The 23,216-nt window shown below is 41.4% G+C and overlaps 1 protein-coding gene and 1 long non-coding RNA gene across 11 annotated transcripts in view; one reads left to right on the forward strand and one right to left on the reverse strand.

Annotated features, from left to right (window-relative positions):
* Positions 1-4,419: 4,419 nt before the first annotated feature.
* Positions 4,420-8,539, reverse strand: LOC141738667 (uncharacterized). Of its 2 annotated transcripts, none has more exons than XR_012585440.1 (4): positions 8,438-8,528; positions 7,292-7,362; positions 6,675-6,823; positions 4,420-5,510 (listed from the first exon to the last, which is right to left on the reverse strand). It is a non-coding gene; the product is annotated as an uncharacterized LOC141738667 (long non-coding RNA). The 2 variants fall into 2 exon arrangements; XR_012585439.1 differs by having other exon boundaries at positions 4,422-6,476; positions 8,438-8,539.
* A 123-nt stretch (positions 8,540-8,662) lies between these two features.
* Positions 8,663-23,216, forward strand: part of MPP7 (MAGUK p55 scaffold protein 7) — a 156,395-nt gene continuing 141,841 nt past the window's right edge. For 2 of the 9 annotated variants that reach the window (XM_074574392.1, XM_074574389.1), the window contains exons 1-2: positions 8,744-8,828; positions 13,348-13,423. The gene's annotated coding sequence lies outside the window, so the exon portion shown is untranslated. Of the gene's footprint in view, positions 8,829-13,347; positions 13,424-19,940; positions 20,004-23,216 lie in introns of those variants that run through there. The other 7 variants (XM_074574387.1, XM_074574395.1, XM_074574394.1 and 4 more) reach the window with 5 other exon arrangements.

Genomic DNA, 23,216 nt, shown 5'->3' on the forward strand with positions numbered 1-23,216 from the left:
AGCCTCTACTCCCCGTCTCCTTGCCCAGGTAATCAGAATTCCCTCCTGACTCTTTTGGCTGGCTCTCTCCCATCTAGGACTGCTCACTCCATCCACTTGCCAGCACTACCCACCACCGCTGGTTCCCAGTGCCAGTCTCTTTCCTGGGACTGCATTCTCAGTGAGCCTTCCCGTTCCATCCCAACTTCTTTACCAGTTTCTTTTTCTTGTACCCCAGTACAGTGAACAAGTACTTCAGCAACTTGTTTCCTCCATCCTACATTCATCTCTACCATCCCTTTAGTCTACAACCCTAATATCCTTGTTCTGGATCTTCAGTCTCTGCCAGTTGTCATTTCTTTTTGGTGGCTTCAAAATAATATTCCTGTCCTATCAATGCTGAATATCTGCCTTTTCTGCAAGTCCCAGTTTTCATCCCACATACTCCTACTTCCAGTACAGCCTGCTGGTTCTCCACAACAAGGCTCTTGCTCTGCCTGCCTCTGAATCAGATAGCTTCTTCCTTTGCATTGCCTAGATGCCAGCAGAGAGGTCACTGAAAGTGCAGGAAAGTGTCCCTGCTCTCCACTTGTTGCTTGGCTCCAGCTCAGCGTGTAGCAGCTGGAAACAACCATTATTTGGAAATTCTGTCTCCCTCATGTAATCCTGGGCTGCAGCATGTGTAGTGGCTTTGTACGGAGCGTGTGTGCCCCAGCGAGGAGCTGAGGGGGGCTGGAGAGCCTTATTTGAGCTGTGGGAATGATGCACAAACAACAGGGCTGTAACTGTGAGAGGCATAAGCTTGCGCCGGGACAGTCTTAACCCTTAAGCAGTAGCAAGGGTCTCCATAAGCTGAGATTTAAAATACCCTAAAATTTGGCTAAATTAGAGTATATTTTCTTTAGTGCAGCGAAAAGCATCCAACAAAGGCCTACCTTGCTCAATTTCAAAGCAAACTTCCTCCATAAAAAGTTTGATTGATTTTTTTCCTTCTGAAAAACAATATACCCTTCCTACATTTAATTTCAGAAATGACTAAACAATTCAGTTGATGTTTTCTCCAGGCAAGAAATGATGCAGACAATCAGTATAGACTTTTCCAGTCTGAATCAGTGTAGCCTGGCACAAACAGCAGAAAGCCGGGTCTTGCATCGGAAATGTCAAACCCTGTGCAACAGGCTGCATGGGCTCTTTAAAAACTCAGCAGAGCTGCTCAGCCTACCTTGTGCATGTGTTGGGAATCAGCTGAAGGGCTGATTCCCAGCAAGCAGATTTAAATAGGTTTCCAGCTTAGGAAGAGAAATGGATGTCTGTCTGTTAGGGGAGCTGTTCCTTCCTCCCACCCCTCCCTTATATGTGCACATACATGCACAAAAAAAGAGCAAAATGGGGATAAAGGTACTCTCCAGGCAGAAAAGACCATTCCTCTATAGAGACAGAACAGCAGTTTTGGCAGACTCGAATGGTACTAGAGTTTGAGTGAGTTGAAAATAAAAGACTGATAATGAGATTTTGCACTAGATTGGCTGGCTTGTGCTGGCAGGCAGCAAGCACAGCCAGCCTGTTTACAATTCACCCGAGATGAGCTAACCAAAAATAGAAACCGAAGAACCACAGTGCATTATCCAGTCTAGAGAGGTAAAAATGTTGACTTGGAAAGACCACCACTCCCATACAAAATGACAGAATGGAGTTGCAGCCACTTGCCTTTCTCCCAGTCACATTAAGAAGGCACTGATCCTCCAGTCACAGAAAGAGTAGAGTTCCTACTTCATCCCTCTCCAAACTGGCACGAGAGGAGCGTGAGGAAGGGGGAGGAGTATGGCATTCACCAGCTTTGGTCAGACTTACGGTCCCTACTTCTTCTGATCCCAAGCAGCTCATAATCCTATTGGGTCTAAATGGCCTTTCACAGATAGGAGCTTGTGCCCGAGCACAAAGGAGGAGTTCTGGGAAGTATGAGAAGCAACGGCTGCCCCACCTGTGAAGGAAGAACAAGTTTGCCAGTGGATTTATGCAGAAGACACCCATGATCCCCTTCTTTTCTTGATGTGAGCTCTGCTGCAGCCTGAGCTCAAAACATCCCTGCTTGTACTGAGGAAGAGGTAAATCTGAGACTATCACACTACTGCCCGAAAGGTGTTTGCTTGTGCTTGAGTCATCCAGATCCAATGAATGAGCACAGGAACTTGTGCTAAGGCATCTTGCATGTATCAGGAAGCTCTAAAGCTTGTGCTGTTGTGGTCTTTTGGTACTGACTAAGTGCAACATAGCTGGGTGCGATCCTGATTTTAAGGGTAGGCTTGACCACGCCTTGCTAGGTGTAGGAAGAAGGTGTGGGTCTTGCTAGTTTTTGAAGGAAAATTTAGATTAATTTCTGGTGTCTTTCCTGATATCTGGAGGAGTACATGGTGCTCAGTTTTTGTCAGGCAACCCTAGTAAACGTTAGTTTAACAATTTGATAGAGAATGAGTATGCTTAATAATAACTGATAACAGCTGGACTGATAAGCATCTCATCAGTAATAGGTGCTCATTTTTCAGCCGAGAAAGATCCACAAGTGCTGGTGGTGCATCTCAGCCATTATGGCTGCTGTAACATTGTTTAATCGGGGAGACATTCACAGGGCTGATATCTTTTGCCTGTTCTGGACTACCATCTCTCCAGTTCTGATATTCCCTAATTTGCAGCCATGTGCATAGCAACATTTGTGAATTGGGAGGGCCAGGTTAGCTCCCAACTTCTGTCCTCTGGAATAGACTGTTTGCTGGAGGTATTCAGCATCAGTTACCCCATTTTCCTGTTAACATAATATCACTGATTTATTAGAGAAGTTTTAAACACAGAACATGCCACAAGTGTATGCCAGTTTGTGAAAAAATACATCTGGCTCCCTCTTCTTTATTAGATGATGTGCTTTTGTGAGATTATAGCTGTATATTTCCTGTTAATCTTGGTTTCATGTCTGTACCTGAGCAGTTGCCTCTTTTCTAATGCATTCCCTAAAGGTTACACTCAGTACTATCAACTCTCCATGATGATAACTTAAGATAATGCCAAGGGGGAATCTGTTTTCCATTCTATAGCCATGCACTGCCCAAAGGGAAAGGAGCAGCGCATTGTGCTCATTGCTTTAGCTCTGGTTTGCACAAGTGTTCTGCACTGTGACTCCCGGCTGCAAGAGGGAATTAGACAGGGTTTAGTGGACAAAATGTAGAGAAATCAGATAGCAAATTAAAGTTAAATGATAGCTGCTTATCCAACCAAATTCTATTCTTCTTCATCCTTCAGTCTGCCATTCAAAAACACATGTGTGACTGGTGGATCACACTCCGTAGCTTCTGACTTTGATCTCTGAGCATCAAAGTTCTCCTTAGTCTGTAAGGAAGACTGAAATGCACGTGCAGGATCAGCCTCACGAAATAGCACATTCTTGGCCTGCAGCTACATCCAAATTCGTTAATAATACTAGTTTTCTGTAACAGCCAGGAAAGATAAAGAAAGCAGTGACATTTTAACCATTTCATGATGCAAACAGTTCACCCTCTCAGGAGTTCAGCAAAAGAAAGGGAAAGCCTAATTTGGGATGATACATCCTAAACGTTGCATTCATTATGTTTTTAATTCTTTCACAACTCCTCCAGAAATCCAGAAGTTGTTTTATAAGAAACTTCAATATCAGCATTTATATCATAAGTACACCTTTGTTTAGAAGTATCGCAAACACTCGTTTTTTTGTTCTTAGTTTCAACTGTATGTGTTTTTCTCCTCTCCGACCACGGTATCAAAACATAGTACGAATATTAAAAAGTATGAAGGACATGTCTGCTTTTGGTTCAGTGCAGTTTGGTGGTGGTAGGTGGCTTAGTTAAGCAAATCCAAACCATTCAACATGATTAAATGAGATATTAGGAGGCGTTCCAAGGATCAGGAGGTGGCAGCAAAACTCTGAGATGTTTGATTTCTGCATGTCAGCAAGGGAAGTGTTTTAACTGCAAACCAGAATGAATAAATCATTAAAATGTGAGATTCGAGTAAGAAAAACAAAGGATGGTCAGACATTGATTATACACTGAGGAGCTGTATGAAAAACTACTGAATTACATGGATTGGAGAACTGCCACCATTAAAATCTGAAATAGCATTCATAATTAATATAATTAACTATTCAGAAAGGAAAGCCTCCAAGTCAGAGAAGGCTCCAACAGAGCTTCTCAAGTTGGATGGACTAGCATCAATGGATGTATTGTAAAGTTCATCAAACTGGACTACAGCCTGACGATTTACATATATATATCAGCGTGAAATTGGACAAAAAAGCATCAAAACTACAGAACAGCTCATCTGATACAGTTTGGTAGCAAGACCATGAGGAAGACATCCAGGAAAAAATTCAAAGTAAAACAGAATTTGAAATATCAATCGAACAGGTAAATTGTTATGAGACAAATTGCTCCATCAACTTTATTTAGTTTCTACTTTTTAAGTGAGAAGTTGGTGGTATGAATGGCAGAAGGGATATCAACAGAGCTTGCAGTACGGAAAACTGTAAGACTGAGCAAGAAGAACACAAGATATTTGGTGAAGGGACAAAATCGAGCTTGGTTATTTATCAAAACTGTATGAATATTCAAAATAGTTTATGCACAGCAAAAACAGTGATGGCAAGCTCATAGAGCATGCAGAAGAATAAAAAGGTCAGACCTCAAGATGTCTAGATGTCTGTCTACATCATGTATGTACCTTTATGATAGCTGGATCCTGAGGAGAAATTCTCATATACCAGAAGATTGTAAAGGTCATCTCACAGAAAAATACTGAGAACTCTATAGACAGCAAAAGGTTACAAGTTGAAGAGAAAAAAACTGATGTATTTTGAGATTTTTGTAAACACAATGAAAGAAGAGAGTTAAAATTACCTGAAGTGCAGCTAGAAAAATTCAGAAATTGCTAAGGGGGACTCACAGACAGATTGCTCATGAACATCAGAATATCGTAAGCCCTGTTTCCTCAGGAAAACAACCTGAACCAACAAAAACTAATGTTTAACATATTTTAGTATTTATTCATATTAATGTCTTCAAGCTCCATGTGCCCTACACAAACATGATAGATTTCTACGTATCACTCAAAATCTAGAGTCTCTGGAGCACTCCTTTGCTTTAACAAACTAGGATTTTACTACAGGTTGCATCTGTAATAGGAAGACCAGGCAAATAGCGTGTACATATGAGAATACATTTTCTTTCAATAAAATGATTTGCATAATTCATTTATTGTACCTAGATATACTTCAGAGTTTTGCTGAACAACAAATTTCAGGTTTTGCAAAATATAATAGGAAAAAGTGAGAAAACAAAATAAATATGCTTTTAATAAATGAATCTATTCGTACATATTTTCCAGTATCCTCAGTTTGCAATGACTGAAACGTTATATTTTCCAGTATCCTCAGTTTGCAATCACTGAAACAGATTTTTCGCTGGTTCCAGTTCCATTCAGCCAGTCCTTCCTGCTAGCCACAAGCCTGTCTGCTGGAAAACTATGAAGATGAAACAGTAACACGAAAAAAACCCAGCAAGCATTTACAATGCACAAGAAAAAAAAAAAGTCTATGAATATTTATTTCTTTTGCACCAACAATGCTGGAATTTGAGACAGAAAAATGAATTGATTATACTCATATCAGACTAAAATCAAGGAAATAAAAAACCTGACTGGAGACAGCTGTCATAAATATTTCGGGAGCCATTCAAATATATGTTTGAAAAAACCCAAAACCCTGTTCTCTAGGAAATTTTCTAAATAAGCAAGTCTGGTAAACTCTTCTGTAAATGTAATGTGATCAAAGCTGTATGCCAAAATCCAGAGAACACAGCTCAAATGCTCTGAATAGAGTGGGAGACACCTGAGATGGTTCTGTTAAATTATGCAAGAATCTCAGCTATGCACAGCAAAAGTGCCAGTGTCAGGAGGTGAAGAACACCAAACCAGTCTGTGCACACACACACAACCAAACATATTTAAAGCAGGAGTTCTCAAATACAGCTGGCCATATTTTGAAGAGAAACTGGCTCAGTATCACTTCCCATTAATGATCATATAACATCTTTGTGCCAGACACAGCAACTGCCTGCACGGAAAAATAATTTTAGGAAAGTATTTAATATGTTTTAGCTGCCTTGTAACAACAACTTAGCAACTGAAGAGAGAGGTGCCAACACCTTGTGATCGGCAAGATCTTTAGAGGCAACCAGGAAGATTCTGTGGGTCTACAGTGATCTGCAGATGTGGTACCATCTGAGATGTCTTTCTACTGCTGCGTTCCCCTGAGAGAGATGTAAGATGCTGCTTTTGCAGATTTCCAACCATGTCAGCAAAACAGAAGAAAATCCCCCAGCCATATCAGTCATGTCTAAAGTGTTTTGGGGACTTGTGTGTCACAACAGCTTCTTCAATGTCTTGTTTCTTCCTGTCGTTTTCCACCAGAGAAACCCCTGGGAGGAAATTAAAGGGAGAAGGGCATCTAACCTGCCTAAATTTAACTCCCTAGCTATCTTTTGCTAGTCTGGCGCTCAGACTTTCAGACTCAAACTGATTTAATGGCATTGGGATGCTTAGTTCTTAACTAAAGTCATGCCGGAAAAAGTCATCTGGATGTGGTTGTCTCCCTTGGGTTTGGAAAAAGCACTGACCTGTAGAAAGCTCTTCATTCTCTCCTTAGTTTCATGTCACTTGCTATCACATGGGAGTGTTCAGATTACAGGAGTTGCTTTGTTTTGGGATTGTGGAGAATATGCCTTTTCTGAAAACGATGGAGGGCTCAACTCACTCTTGCCAAACCCTACAATAGGAAAAGAAGGGTAATAGTTGGATGGGTACAATGGCAATTCATCTTTCTGGCCGGAAGCCTTGTTTTGGAGTTTGGTTGCTTAGTGTCTGTCAGCACTTTCATACTGGGGAAACTAAGTTTCTCCTACAACAGCCTGGCCTCAACGAAAGGTTTGCATATAAAGTATCAGAACTGTTTTTTTTAATTAATTTTCCAAATGAGGTTAAGTCTTAAGATATGAAAAAGTACTTGGGTGGTACTCAGCATAACAAGAAGGAAATTATTAGCTGGCATTTGTTTAATCTTGTGAAATATTTATGCAAAAGGAAAGCGAGATGAATATTTAAAATACAATCTCAAAAAACACAAAAAATGTATTCACCCAGAAACTGGGCTACATTTTGAGGTGTCTAGTACCTCTAGGCATTGTAATTAGTCTACTGTCTTTGAGAATAATTTATTTCAAAACTAACCACATACGTTCAACCGGTTTCCTTTCAGGAATGCTTCAGCTGCTGATGGATCACAAAAGGAAGGATTGCGTCCCAAGTCTTTGAAGATATGGATAAGAAGGAAGTAATTGTTAATGATTTGCTGATCTAAACCAAAAAATGATTGACATCATAATGAAATCATGTAATCCTGTAGTGTGCCAAAACCCCCGTAATTTTAAACAGAACAGGAACAAATGTCAGAGAAGGTTGAATGAGATTAGTTGCATTATACACTACACAACTATATGTGTCTACTAATAAAAGAGCTGCCCCAAGAAATGAGAGGAAATGGTAAGAAACTAATAGTCTTCTGCCACAGTTTCTGTATCTCAATGAATTTTTGTCACAATTAAACACCTCACTCGAAATGCTACTTGAAGACAGTGCAGAAAAGTCCCAGGAGAATTAAAGATGTCCAAAACCACCTGTAATCACATACTTTGAGATTAGCCAAGAACTAATATCAACACAGCCTGGCGTAGGCTAGGGATGCACTTCTGCAAGGTGGCTGTCCAGTGCACTAAATGCCAAGTTTTGCAGACATTGGACAGCACTGCTGTTGCAAACACAGGTATTTAGAACACCTGTGTATAAAGACTGGAAGAATCCTTGGCGTATTTTATTATATGAAAAATAAACCCACTAAGAATAGATTCATTGAATGAATAAAGACTCGTCCTTTCCCGCACAGACAGGGCTGCAGCCAGTGCTTCTGCTGAAGCCACCGCTGACCTTGACAGCTACCCAGACCATCTCCTTACCCCTCCTGCTCCTCCGCCCTGCCTCCCCCCTGAGCACACCCTCCACAAAATTCACAAATTTATCTTCTGCGGGTGCCTTCGGCGCTCTCTACGGCAGGAGGCCAAACCCAAACACCGGTCACACCACCTGTGGAGGCTCCTGCTGTCCCCAGGCCACCCAGGAGCCGCACCAGGAGGCCTCCCACCAGGGAGGGCCCACACTGCGGGACACCCCCCGCGCCGCGCGGCCAGTTACCCCAGAGGCAGCCGGCCGCCCTCCTCCCCCTCCGCTTCGCTGTCGCGCCCCCCACGGATTCCCCCCGCCCCGGTTTCTGCCGCGCTGCCGAAACTCCCCAACCCCGAGCGGGGAAGGCAGGACCAGAAGGACGAACCCACAGGGGCCCCGGCACCGCCACTGTCACTGTCACTGTCACGGACCCGCCACACCGGCCGCCGCCCGTTCCCGCCGCGCCCCCCGCCACCGGCCTGCCGTCACGCGACGGCCGCGGGGCGGGCCGCCGCCTTCCCCCGCGGCCAATGGGCGCTCGGCTTCGCGCGGTCCTCCCTCCCCCAGCCAATCGGGCGCGAGCCTGGCCTTGGCGTGCGTCTGTGTGTACGGGATGGAGGGGGTCGGGGCTGGCGAGCGGCCGCTGGGCTCCGCGCGAGCCCCGCCCTGGTGGGAGGGGCCCAGCGCGGCAGCGGCGATGGGGAGTCGGGGAGCGCGACTCAGCGCGTAGAGGGAGGTTGGGGCGTGTCCGCTGCCACCGGGAGGCTCGGCCGCAGGTAGGAGCCGCGGCCCATCCTCGGGGCGGGGGTCTGTGAGGTGGCGGGAGGGGCTGGCCCCGCGTTCCCCCGGTACCGGTGTCGGGACGGGGGGCTCGGAGGGGTTGGGTTGTGCCGTGCCGTGCCGGCGGGACCGGGGACGGTTCGGCTGGGGTGTGTGAGGGGAGGCGGCAGGCGCCGGGCTGGGGGGTGTGTGTGTGTGTGGGTGTCCGCACCCCCTGCCCGGGGCGCCAGTTCCAAGATGGCCCCCGCCCGGCCGAGCCCCCCCGGCCGTGTGCGAGGCGCCCGGGCGGTGGGGGAGCCCCGCGGGGCCGTGCCCCCTGCCCGGGCGGGGCAGCCCCGCGGGCTGAGGCGACTCCCGCCGCCGCTTGTAGCGTGAGCGGGGGTCCGAGTCCGCGGGACGCAGGCCCGGAGCGGGAGCTGCCCGCCGTGAAATCCGGCCGGGGGGCGGGAGGGCGTGGGGGGAGGTGGGTTTAATCGCGGCTAGTGCTTGGCTTTGAAAAGCCGCCGGGTTGTCGCGGGGAGTTGAGGAGAGAGCTCGTCTACAGCGAGTAATGGATGTGACCGAACCATTAAGTGGCATCAGGCTGCGCAGCTGGGCTCAGGAGACCGATTAAACTTTAATTTATAGGTTATCGGTACCGTGAGGTATTTTTATGAATTGGCTGAGAATAGCTTAATTCAACAGTGAAAACAGTGCCTTACTGGTTTTGTTAATGCCTGCGTTTAATCTGTGTTGAGCAAGACATAGCGTTATTAATTTGTCATGTTGCACGTGAAGAGCGTAAATGATGATATTTGATGTAAGAGCTCAGAAAAGCAGTAGATGCCTTTGCATGCTGCTTTTATGTTTTCACCTCTGAATTCCTATCTTTGTTTTATTTAATCTGTATTTATAAAATAAAGTCTTTTTGCATTTCCAGAGCTTTTTCTTTGAATTGATTTGCTTTCATAAATAGCTCAGCACATCTTTGCCTTTCCTTACCTCTAAATAAACTGTAGAACAACTTCAGAGGCAATAGCTTTCAGTGGTTTTTGTAGTTCTTCCTTATGAAGAAGACTGAATAGTCTGGACAGTGGTGACCAGCATCTTTAGACCTCACGGCAATCCTCAGTACTTGAATTCAGCATTTGGTTTTTACGGTTATTTTTTGGATGATGTTCAGAGTTCTTATTTTAAGTTCATCTCTAATTGATGTGGATGATCAAATCTCTAATCTCAGAATTAACATTAGGATTTTGCTAGATATCACTGGTTTGGATTGAGTAAGTTTTTTTTTTAATTTTTATTCAGAATGGGTGATTGCATGTAGCTTCTAAAAGCTGTTTTAAAGCAACAGTTAATTTAGGTTTTGGGATTTAATCTGATAGAGCTAGGGAATGAATGAATGAGACTCATCAGCTTCAATTGTGCCTGTTTATTCATCAGAATGAAAAGGAGTAAAGCAGTAACCTAAACAGTGAAAAGTTTATTTAAATGATTTCAGAGGAATGGCTTTGGACTTTAATGTGAATGTGTTTATATTTACACGTGTACATTTAAAAGGAGACAGAGGAAGTCCCAGAGCTGCAGAGTGCTGTCAGCTGGCAGAGTACATCAAGAAAGGGTTGCTGTGTGTTTACTCTGTTCTTGTTCTTTTCTTTAGGCATCCACTAGCAGTCCTTATTAGAGACAGGATACCGTGTTAGATGGACCTTGAACCTGAGCTAGTATGGCATTTTTGGGTTCATAATAAAATGTTTTCTGTGTAGTGGCATACGATTTGGAATTTAAATTTTAAATTAGGCAGGTGTCAGAGCTGTAAGTTTCTAAGAGTGTGGTATAAAAGTCAATACCAGGTGCAGAGAAAGCAGGCTAATGAATGTACTGTTACTTTGGATGCTTATTTGTACTTTTGTTAACATTTATAGGACATCCCAACTCCTGATAGGAAACAGTCACAAGTATGTTTTCTAAGTGGCGACTTCCAGTCCTTTCCTGAGTGCCTTGTGGGAGTACTGTGCTTCTCACGAAGACGTTGTTGTTGGAATCTGCTGTAACTCCCATCTGTTCTTAAGATGTTGCAACACTACCTTTCACTGAAACAGCAGCCTTAGCTCTGCTTTCCTGTGCTGAATCTCTCCTTTTTATGTGGCAAGCACCTGAGCACCTGTGAGCCTTTCATTTATCTCTAGCATATGGAAGGGAGCAGAAGGGATCTATAAAAAGTAGTTCAGTAGCATCTTCCCTCTAAACTGGTTCCTCTGTGTTAAGGTTTACTGTAGAACTTGCTATGATAATAAGTAAAAGCAGGAAAAAAATCCGGTCTTGCTGCTAGCAGTGTATCCATCAATTGTCTTCTAGAGTATCTTTTGGAAAGATGTTGCAGTGAATTAAGCAAGTTTCACCATCTAGAACTACGTGAATTATGTGTAGGAGTCACGAAAGCTTCCCACATAGTTGTGCTAATGGAGTTCAATCCCAGCCTGTGGTGTTTATACACCTCCTGACCCCATCTCCTGAAAAGTCTTCATCCCGCTTGCTACCGTTTCTTGTTCATTAAGGAAAAGATGCAGTGTATTAACTTGTCCCTTCGTAATTTCAGTCTTAGAAATATAAAAATATAACAGAACTCATTTATACCTGCTTTTAGGGGATCGTGGTGTTTACATCACAAGTGATATTGTACTTGTCTAATACAGTGCCTTGCCCTGTATTACAGAAGTAGAGAGATGGGGAACAAGCATTATTTAATACACTTCAAATAACTTTTGCAGTATCGTTAACATCCCTTGACAGTTCATGGGACTAACTCTGTCCCATGTCATGTATGGAAGATCTGAGAACAGCTCTGCATATTTTACTAAATAATTTTGAGCGTTACCATGAGGTATTCAGTAAAGTTCTTTGACATGCAAGTTTCCCAAGACAGCGATAAATGATACAGATACAGTGACATGCTGTTTATTTCAGCTAGCAGCCTTGCATTTAGGGAAAAAACAGCAGAAAGCAAAAATGGCACATGTCTGAAGATGCACAAAACTTTTCTTTGGTGTTCTTGAATATCTATGTTCGTTATGCTTGGCTGTCAAAGAGCACAACTTGAATTTTCCCCACACTATGGAAGACTAACAAATTCCATGTGTTCTTAAGCAATAGCATTAAGCAGACTAGTTTCTAGGACTCCAGGTTTTGTCCTGATCTACATTATGAATCATGGGTAGAATTACCCTTATCACTCAGTTGTTAGCTCTGCAGAAAAGCTGCTAATGTAAAAGGGTTTCAGTATATTTAATCTGTTGGGATCACATCTTGTAACTGTGGCCAACATCTTTTGTCGCTTTTCCATTCAGCTGTGAAGGCTAATATGAGCCTATCATTGCCATTATATGAAATAACAGATCAGGTTAAAATCCAGCCTAGACCGTGCCCCCTTTATGTCATATTTTTAAAAAATAATATTTTAATAGAAGAAAAAAATCAACCTTGGCAGTTGTTTGCTAGTTTAAAGAACAAAAATTCAAGCTTTCTTAGTTCTCAAACCATGTGCAGTATAGTCAGTGATGTAATAAGACTGCAACCAGAAGCTCCTGAAATTAATTAATTGTTTACATCCTCAGTGACATCAGTATTTAAAGACAATCATTGAACAAATAAGCTATAACTACAAACTGTACTATAGAGCTGTGAGATGTGAACGTTGTAGTTTGCAGTGTGCAGAAGAGATGGTGACATATGAACATGGCAAGAATAGACTCATCTTGATGTTTTCCACCCTGTTTTGACTGTTAGGTTCTTGCCATAAGTGTAACAGGGTGGTGGTTCTGTTTCCGACGTGTATTCTGTGGTCTGCTGCTCCATCTCTGCTCTGCAGCTCATTGCCAAGAAGAGACATCAGGTGTTTTCAGTTTGTATGAGGAGTAGGCAGTGCATAATGCCAGGTGGAGTGTTGAAAAAGACATTTGCTGAATGTCAGTGTGCACAGCTAGTAATGGTTTCAAGGTTATTGCTGATTTTCCAAAGCAGAGTGATTAGCTATCATGCGGCAAAGACACGAGCATCTTTACTACAAGCATGAAGTCACAAGTGCTTAGAGGGTTTTCAATATGGGCCCATTAAGTGCAATGGGAGAAGGCTTACACCTCGAATTTTGTACCAGAACTTGCGATATAGTTCACGTATAAAACGTGATTATACATCTGTGAAGTCTTATGGATATTTATATGTTAGATACAGCTTAGCTGTACCCATTTTAAAGTCATTATTTTGCTGAATTATCACTTTAAGACCAATTTGTCTAGGACGGGTATGGAGGCAGACCAAATTTGCATGTTGAAAACTTCTCTTCCCCCAGCTTAAATAAGTCTCTTCTGACTTGTCTTATTTCTGCAGTGTGTCATAGAGGAACAGTAGTTGGGAGGTTAACTACTTTAAACTTATGCTGCTAACATTTAGAACAAAACCACAAAAATATGTAATATTTCCGACACTGACAAGAACCAATGTCATATTACTATTAGCCTTTCCTTTTTCCTTCAGGCTTCATAGATTCTCAGTTCCACAGTTTGGAAAATGCGTATCTTAAGTCACTGCTGAAGTACAGATGGTCATCCAGGTAGGATTACCTTGTGATTCCTCTTTTGCCCACCATTTTCTGATACTGGACTAGGCTGTTGCTTGTTTTCTATGGTTCTTAACAATATGTGGATTAGTATGAGAGACCAAGAGTAATTTTATATCATGCTTAGTATTAATAAAGCTGTGAAACACCATTGTACCAATTTGTGGTCTAAGTATTTTTAATTGTGTGTTGCTTTATTGTCTTGTAAAGACACACTCTGTTTTTTGAGTCAAAAATGACTAAATTTTCTTATGTTGTTTCATTATATATGATGGTATAAGTTTTGAAAAAAAAAAATAGGAAGGTATATTGCTAATACAGCCAACCATTAATGATGACTGTCAACAAAATACATTGCACAAAAAATTGTATAACAAGTTTAAGACTAGAGTAAAACTGCTTCAGAGCTACTAATTATGTCTCAGAACTTGGAAACACGCACATCCATTTATATATAGAGCATAGAAAATCCTTAATGAATTCATAATGTATTTGGTGGACTTTAGCAAATGAAGCTGTTCCAAAAGGAACAATGTAGTTTCAGATATGAAATGCAGAGCTGCTGTTTCACAGACAATATGCCATGAATGCTATCTAAAGAAATGGACTTGACATTGCAATTATAATAAAAGAGAGTGGAATGTAATTATTTCACATGGTACCTGTGGCCAAATCAGAAGCTGCAACTGGTAGATGGAGAAGGTTTTTTTGTGTGTTTTTAGAAAACACGTTCCAAGTTCAGCTGATAGAAGGCCTTGCTTTTTTTTATCACAGTCCAGAAGAGTTGCAAAAAGAGAACTGATCTAAAGAAACAGTCTTAAATTTCTTCTCAGGGGTTTGACAGATACAGTAATGAAGGTTTTCCATGGCTTAACAGATACTGTGATAGAGGTTTTCAGTGAATAGCTGTTCATGAGCAGTTAATTATCTCATTGTAATCTGGGTCATTTGTGAAGCTGTGAACACAGTTACCTTTTGTGTTAGGATTGCACTGTAAGTGGAACGTGTGTGTGGAAGGGGGAATGCTGAAACTGCATCATGTTGATACTAGCAGTGCTGGAGAAGTGACCAAACCCAGCTTCTGAACGAGCAGCTTCCTCCCTTGTTAAGATGAATAGAGGCTAAACTCTAATGAGGGTATGAAATCCCTACTCTGTAGGCCGTATCTAAAAGTCCTTGCTCCTCCCCTAGTGCTCTCCCTGCCACCAGCCCAAGGCAAGTTACTGCTGCTCCCACCAGGACAAACAGCAGCCCTTTTGTTAGCTGCCTGCCCGGGGCACAGCCTGTCCTGGCTCTGCTTCCGCTCTCTTGCCAACCGTACATCCTAGAGAACCTGAACGGAGCCTTTTGCTGCCTAATCTCCAAGCTTAACTGATTCAGTAATCTATGTGAGCTCCTGTACCTATATAGCTAACCTGTAACTTCAGTCCCGCCAACTTAAGTTCTAGCATTTAATTTTCTATGGGGAAAGGAACATCCAGCTGTTGCAGGTTTCTTCTTCAAAGATTGGTAATTACTCCAAAGGTCCAAATCTATTACTTTAATAATGTCAAAATTAGGTGTGCTAGAAATTCTGTCTTGGTATTGAGAAGACACTGCAAGTACTGTAGCCTAGCAGGTTTGAAACTGCCCCCACTGAGCTGCAGTGCGTGGCTCCCTGCTTCGAAAGCTTGTCGTGCGTTTGAAATATGATATAGACAGTGACTTGGACCACCTTCCAGCTGCCACAACCAGTCTGAGCGAGGGTATCAAAATGGCAAACAAACCTCAGGGGATAAAACTGTGAATGGCATGCTTTGAGGCAAGTGCTGAGTGGTGCCTTTGGTCCCTCATCTGACTGCTGTGAGTGTCATGTGCTTGGGCCCTGAGACCTGGAACAGGTCAGTCGGGACACCCTGCGTGCTCCTCAGGAAAGAGTGATGAGTGATCCAGCTTCAAGAAGTCTTGATGGTTAAAATAGAGAGCAGAAGTAACGTGCAGGAGCTGAGTACTGAGGCAAGATAGAAGTCAGTCAGCCAGCAAACACGTTTTTGGAAGGCATGTAGAAAAGATGGTTGTTGTCCTTTCCTTAGAACCGTGGCTATAGCTAGCAAATGTGGACAGTTGAAAACTGTCATAATTTCCCTTTGTTTGTTTCTGCTGGAAGATAACTACTTCTAGTAGATGGTGGGCATGCTAGCACCCAGGCTGAAGGAGAAATTATGACTGGAAATAGCAGATTTCAGGACTGCAACAGTGGGGAAAAGTGTCTTCCTAGGCAGTTATATCTGGAAAGTTCTACTGTAAGGGAAGGATTTGCAAGGCAGTTCCTAGAGGAAATGGGAGTCAAAGGAACAGTTTGACAATTGGAAAAAAGTTGAAGACTATTGTGCCAGCTGTAACCAGCTTTTGTTTCCTAGAAGCTATGAAAACTGTTCTATAACACTATGTACTGTACACAAGATTAATTATTTTAACTCCTGCTTTGATGATAAATATGCATTTATTATTTAATATAGATATTTAAGATTCATTAGGGCTTTTTACTGGACTTGTTCACAATGATAAATGAAAACTGTTAAATACCTTCATTTCAAAAGGAAAAAAGGCTGGGGTGGAAACAGAAGGGTGTTAGAAACAAATATAGAAATTTGGCTAAAAGGAAGAATCTGTAGCTGACATGGCTGTGGAGGAAGAGTTTAAATATTTTGGGTACAGAAGGATATTGTAGCAGAGTTGTAAAACTTTTTTTTTCATTGATATGTGATTTAAAAAGTAATGTGCAGACATTAATATGGCAAATATTTGAATTTTGGAAAGAAACAGACCCCTACGCAGCACAGGAGACTTAGGTAATACCTGTTAGGGAAGGTTTACAAACTCAGTAACCTTTTCTCACAGTAGGACCTGGCTGATCCACTAATTATATGGAATAAGTTATAGAATACCAAGGAAACTTCAGAAACCTTGCAAAATGCTGCTCTTCGTATTTGGAGAAGAGGTAGTGGAGTGTGACCCAAATCATTACTGGTTGGTTATTGTCCCCTTAACTGACTGAAAAAAGTACAGAGAAACACAATAACCAACATCTGTAATATGAAGACAGGTAGTCTCAACCCAGTAACTCTTTACCAGTGGTTCACTTAGCGGAAGTGAAACCAGCAAACCAAAGGCAGTATTAGATTATTTTTTTTATTGTTCAGAATTAAAACATCTTGTAGGAAGATAGGTTTTAGTTAAATATTCCTTTTACTGCTCTATGAATAGAGGCAGACAGCAACTGTAACACAATGTTTAATTCTGTAACTTTGTTGTGTAGGTGGAAAATTGTAATCAGTGATGACAGTTGAGTAAATGCCACTTCATTAAGGTTGAATTTACATTTTATTCCTCAGACTTTCAGCTTTATCACATTATTTAATGAGTTCCAGCTAGTGGTTTTGGCTTCCTATGGGTGATAGCAATTAAATTTGAAAGAAAACAGGAGGCTTTCTGGTTGCTTTATCCAAGTACTGAACTCACCGTTTTACATGCTTCTAGCTTACATCAGAGAATTAGACATCCCACCTTATTAAATCACTTATTCTGTCTTCTCTAATGCTTTCATCTAGCTTGGATATAGCATTAATATTTAAAATGTATGTATCGGTTCAATAGACACATGCATTACTTATCAAAACACTGCAGCTTATTAAAATAAACCTGCTGCCATCACAAGTAAAAGCCTGTGGAATGACATGTGGTGCCAGCAGGCGCATTGTACCTTCTCATAAGCTGGTCAGCTGAGGTGGTGGTGTTACTTCAGGAAGAAACGCCTTCTTGAATGGAGCATCTCCAGATTCCTGAAAAGAAAACATGGCATGCACATTAGTATAGCCTAAGACTAGCAGACTATAGGAACAGGAAAGTATTCACTTAAGTAATTGGACCTTCAGTGGCTGTTCAGTTTGTATTAACAGTTCCCAGTATGTCAGAGCAGCTATATGTGTTAATTGAGATTTCTTACGTTTGACCACATTGTGAAGATCTAAATAACAAAGTTATCCCCAGTTGTCCAAAAGCAAATCTTGTATTGTGGTACTTATGGCTAAATATTTGTTTAGCTGCTAGTTTGTAGCTCATGTGGTTCCTCACGTTTGGAATGAGAACAGAGCGTGTCCTTCTTCCACTGCCTGCACAGGGCATGGCCGGAGCTGCTGCGGTCTGCCTGGAGGATTCCAGCACACTTCTGTTGCTCCTGGCTCCCAGTTTATGAGGACAGTGTCCTCACTACAGTGACCAGATATATTCCTCTCTTACCTTGCAGTGGGCTGCTGCTCATGCACTGGCTGATCGAATTCAAATGCTGATTTCCCTTCTCTTTAGTTGTGCATTTGAGATGACAAAGCAATGGGCTAAACTTTCCTTTGTGTTCTGCAATTAGTGCAGGCCTTATGACCTATGTGCTACTCCATCATACATGAATTAAAAGCATACCTTGACCCTGTTTCTCTTTTGAATGGGGCTTGGTTTTGATTCTGTCTTAACAAACATTAATGCCTAGCTGCGGTTGATGCCTTATATCTTCTGCTGCGTAATGGATTTTGTGTCCTCTTCCTCCATAGCGCTTTTGCGGCCTTCAGAATGAAACCAATTTCTCTGTAGGTCTTGGAACAGCTTTTAGGGACCTTGTATGTAATAATACACCACTCTGAATTAGTAAGTAATGACATGACCTTTTCTTCTCCAAAACTCATTCTTGAGTAGTATGCTGAGATGCTATCTCCCCATGTGAATGCTTGACTAGAGAGATGAGTTTTGATGGGCGTGCATGACAGGTACATTTGATAGCCTCTCTTTCCCAGTGGAGGAGTGAGAACATGCCACAGCCTGCTGAAAGCCTCATGTCTGGTTACCTTGTGCCAAATGTTGCCATGTTTTTTACTATGTTGTGTTTTCTTTGCTGGATGTAGACTGCAATAGGAAAGGTAATCCAAAATCCAGTGTTTGCATTGTTGCAAAGCTGCTTACACATTTAGAAACTGGAACTTACAAATACATGGGAAGATACAAAATTCCTCTAATAAGAGAAGAGGTAGGTAAGCAATTACCTATTTACCAATAGGTAATTAGATTTCTTTTTTCTTTCTGAAAGTTGGATGTTTTTATGCATAAACTATTGTGTATGCACACTGCTATATATAAAAATTATTTTACAGCGCATGTACTCAAGTACAAGACAGCCCCTCACTGCAAGGAGACTGAACTTGTGTGTGCAAGCACGCCTCTACCAGTGTTACTAAGAGAAACGTTTGACCTTGAATTTTAGATATTTGTTGCAGCTATCCTCTCTCAGTAATGAGTGTTCCCCATCTCCTTTGACAGTGAAGTATTTCTTAGGCCAAGGAAAAAAGGCAAAAAGAATGATGAGGTGAAGAAAGGAAAATGTCAGGTGCTCGCCTTTCTTTTAGCAGTATCAGCACGTTCTTCCTGAACTTCTATTGGAAGGGAATAGAGTAGTAGTACTGTATGCCCAGAAAAAGTAAAGCTAAAGGAAAAGCTCATCTAGTCTACTGAATCCTATAGGAATTTTGTAACTAAAAGAGGGATGGTAAAAACTTTAAATAAAAGCCTCTTTTCTAAGGAGTTAAGGGATGAGCTAGTCTGGTGTCCAAGTAAGAAACCGGCTTCAGCCCTAGCATATGAATTAATGTCACAGTACCACTCTCTAGGTCAGTGGTTCCCAGTCAGTAAGTTGCATTGTCATGAGACACAGTGTTTGTTTTTGCTTTTTCTTTTCTTTGTTAGACAATACTGTAGAGATAATAGCATGGTCAGACTGGCTGTGACGTCTCCTTATGATAGTTCTTGACTTGCTGCTGAGACCTTGCCTCAATGTAGCTCAACCAGGCTGTGTTCTGACAGTCAAGATCAGGCAGATTTTTTTTTTTTCTATTGCGTGTGTCTCATCAGAGGGTCACTGATTTGATATTTTGTCGTAGGAGTCTTTGGCTTATGACTTGGCATGTGATTGTACCAGCTGCCAGAATGACCTATGCAGTTCTATGAACTTTGAATTAAATATAAATGAAGAAAGGGGAAAAAAAACAAAACCCAGTCAACAACTTGCTAATAAAAAAAATGCAGTTTGTGTGAGTTTATTGCCCTGAGACTTGGCATAAACTACATTTGAGATCCAGAATTTGTGTGCAGGAATCACCCCAGTTGTATTTCCAAGACAATATTTCAAAAAGTATTGTTTCAAAATAATATACTAAAAAACCCCTGTGCTACTTGGGACACAGGATTCTTTTGCTGTCATTGCAGTGGCATAGCAAAGTCATTCAGGCTGCCTGGAAACTGGCCAGGGGTGAATGTAGGAGAGTAATCAGAATATCTGATAGGGAATTCTGTGAATTGTCTGTGGGTGCAGCTTGGAAGAAGAAGACGACAGAAAGCATGTGCGTTTTTGAGATAGGTGCAATTCTTAACGTCTGCAAGTTTTCTGAGTGCTCTAAGTCAGTTTTGTATAGACAGCTTTTCCTTTTGTATGCTTTGCAGTGTTTACAGAGTTTCTGAAGAGTTCAGTTTGCCTGGTTTTAATACGTACCTTAAGGTAAAGACCTTTTGTGATACAAAATATTATTTCTAACTTTATTCCAGTTTAAGATAAGTTTGTGCAAAGTTGAGTTACACTTAAAGGAATTTATGTGTTGACAATTTTGTAATATTTAGAGGAATGAAAATTGGCTCAAGTAGATTTCATCCTACAACTTAGCTACGTTTGTGTTAGACTGCTGAATGCCAAAATTTAAATGTCAGAATGCATGTATATTGCATTGTAATTTTGTAATTTGATATCTAATCCTATAGCAAAACAATCAAACTGGTCTATAAACAGTTAAGATAAATTTCAGTTGTCTTATTGGTGTCCATTATATCTCTTTCTGTATGTGATGGGGGGGAATGCAGCTAAAGTTGAGATGAGTAATCCTATGTCCTGGTACTAGAGAGATCATCTGGTGGATTACAAGGAGACTGTTACATAGGCCAAGGAGCAGAAATCCATTTGTTACTTCCAGACGAAAAATGATCAAAGGCTGGAGATGGAGCTGCAACAAGGATTTGAAAGTGGTCATTTGAGCTTTGCATCTGTTACTAAGGACGAACTTGCTGAGATTAGTGGGGTAGGTCAAGTAAAATATGTCCTCTTATGCTCAGCAGGCCTAACGGGAAGTCCTTGGGAGTATCTTCTTTCAGCATACTTTTTTTAAACTTGTCTGAATTATACAGTCATATGTCTGGAATATACTATAAATCAGATCTGCAGGCTCTCATAGTGAATTAAAGTGAAGGCTATTTTGATGACAAGTTTAAAAAAGCATTGGTATTCTAGTATAAGCAGATGAACTAAAATGGTAGGAAAATGTTGTGGTGTGATATAAACTAATTGAAAATGGATTGTAATGCTCTCTTGCAGCTACCATGCTTTGTGCTTTGCTAAGAGAATCAAGCTAAGAAAATAGAGTTTGAGATTAATTTACATAAACTTTACTGCTCAGACACAAGTTTTATTCTTGTTCTGCAAAACTCTTCTATATGTTTAACCACAATGGTTTTGCAAGGAATAAGGAGAGGGGAAATCAACTGAAAAAAGGAAATGCCTTTGAATTCTAAATTTAAAGTGAAATTGCGTGCTATTTAATGAAAAATTGTGTACTCTAGGTCTGCTGACGAGAATGTAAGAGGTGTTTATACTTTCTTCAGAAGTGACCGAGAGAGGTGCATTGGAAAAGAGGATAACAAATATCTGTAAAGCAGCCTTTGTTTTGGTGTGGCAGTCTAGTTGTTGGCAAAGATTGACATCAAAACTTTTGTCTCTGACAGGCTGTGTCTGGACCATTTGTTTGATAGCAGCCGAAGAGCCTGTCCTCAAAATGTGGTTTAAGTACTTATTTGAATAATTGTTGTATAGAAAATTGTTGTATAGAAAAAAATATTTCCTATAGTTTGCTCTTTTGTGTTGCCAGGTAATTTCCTTAAGTGTTCTGAGCTTGTTATGAGAAGTAGTGAATGGTTGTATTTGGTTTGTACAGCTCCTGATGAGTGCTCATACTTTCCCCTCTTCTACGATTCACTCAGTTGTTGCATTTCAGTATGAGCCTTTAGAAGGGAACAGTAAGGTCCGTGGTGTGATCAGGGACTTTGCAAATAAGCAGGTGGAATTTATCAGCCAAAAATATTTTGCAGTTTGTCTTCAATTTCAGATATGTTGCAATAATAAAACACGGATATAAAGAGACCCCCTAGACAGGCCTGTACCTGTTGGTGTAAAATAGTCTCTTGGCCTGAAAGACTTGTAGGGGCAGGTAATAGTCTTTATTAGACCAACTTGTATACTTCTTTACATGTATCTTTAGATGTCAAGCAAGTTCAAAGGCTGGTGTGCCTGAAAGACCGTCTCCTCTTTCAAACTCTAAAGCTTAGTGTAGTAGAACATGTTACTTCTGCAGACTGATCGTGTCTAACCAATTGTCTTAGACCATCATGGTTGCTACAGTTTTTCTGGTTAATGATGTGTGGGCAAAAATGGGGATTGGAACCTTTCAGTAGCAAAGCAGTTGACAGCTGTTTTTGAACCACCCTGTCTGAACTGAATGTAGTAGCAAATACAGAGCCTGTTGAGCATGCTAGATGTAATACTGTTTTGGGTATGATGATCTGCTGCAAGTGTGCAGAATGTTAGGGGTGCAGATGGTAGGACTGGCTAGTTGCATGGAGACCAAATAAGCTGAGCTCTGTCAGATTTTGGGAGCGAGTACTGCATGAGAGGTGTGCTTTCTGCAGCTCTTGTTTGCAGAGGGAGCAAATTTTTAGCATGAGATTATAAGAAATGAGGTTATTGGTCTAAGACACTTTATGAAAAGATACTCTGTGAAGTTTATTCTGGGCAAAGTTTGTCCTGCTAAGATATTAATATCTGGTTTTGCTTTCTGTGGTATAATTATTCTTGGGTATTGCCTGACAGATGGTTATATCTTAGAGTTGTATCAGAATGATGTTATTTGCTTGACAGTTATTGTTCTCTTAGGAATGCAGGACAGGAACGGACCTCCCTATTCATCAAGTTTATTTTCATGCTCTTGTAGGCTTTATGTCATACAGTCGTAGACATATGGAGTGCTGTCTGAAAAGCAGCTGGGCTTTTTCCCCTCACTACTTTAATTAGAAGCCTGTTCGAATGCTAAATTGCCCTAAACATGAGGAAGCTGCTTGTAATGTTCAGCCTAAATTTATTCATCATCTGTTGGTAATAACCAGTTCTTGTGCCAAGGTTGTCCTTTTATTTTGAATAGTTTTTTCTTATTTTATAATTATCTCAGTGCGTTTGTGTACAGCCCTTGTTTTTCTGCTCAGCTTTACTTTTGCTAGGCTAAGGCCAAGTCCTTGCAGTTTCCCTTCAGTTTTGTTGTTGAAATGTAGAGCAAAATGGAGGTGTGGGTACTCGGAGACTTTTCAGCTTTCACATAGCAGGTTTTTCCAGTTCCCTGAGAAGGGTGTGTCTTACTCTTTGTACTATTGCTGATAAAACAAGTGAGTAGTAGCTTCCTTGTTATTGCAGTGCACCAACAGAAAACACGAAGAAAGAAAATTCTGTATTTTAAACTCTCTGAACATTGTCTTTGGGTGGCGAGGTTGTTCACACAGTAGGGGCTTGCCGTGTATCCTCTAATTTAGGGATGCAGGCACTCCTGTGAAAGTGGTGTTGAAAGGCAGGCAGATGTTTGATTGCTTCAAGTGCGTGGGTTCCACTTTGTGTTTTTTGGTT

The sequence above is a fragment of the Larus michahellis genome, chromosome 2 (assembly GCF_964199755.1).
Source record: "Larus michahellis chromosome 2, bLarMic1.1, whole genome shotgun sequence".
NCBI classification, from domain to species: domain Eukaryota; kingdom Metazoa; phylum Chordata; class Aves; order Charadriiformes; family Laridae; genus Larus; species Larus michahellis.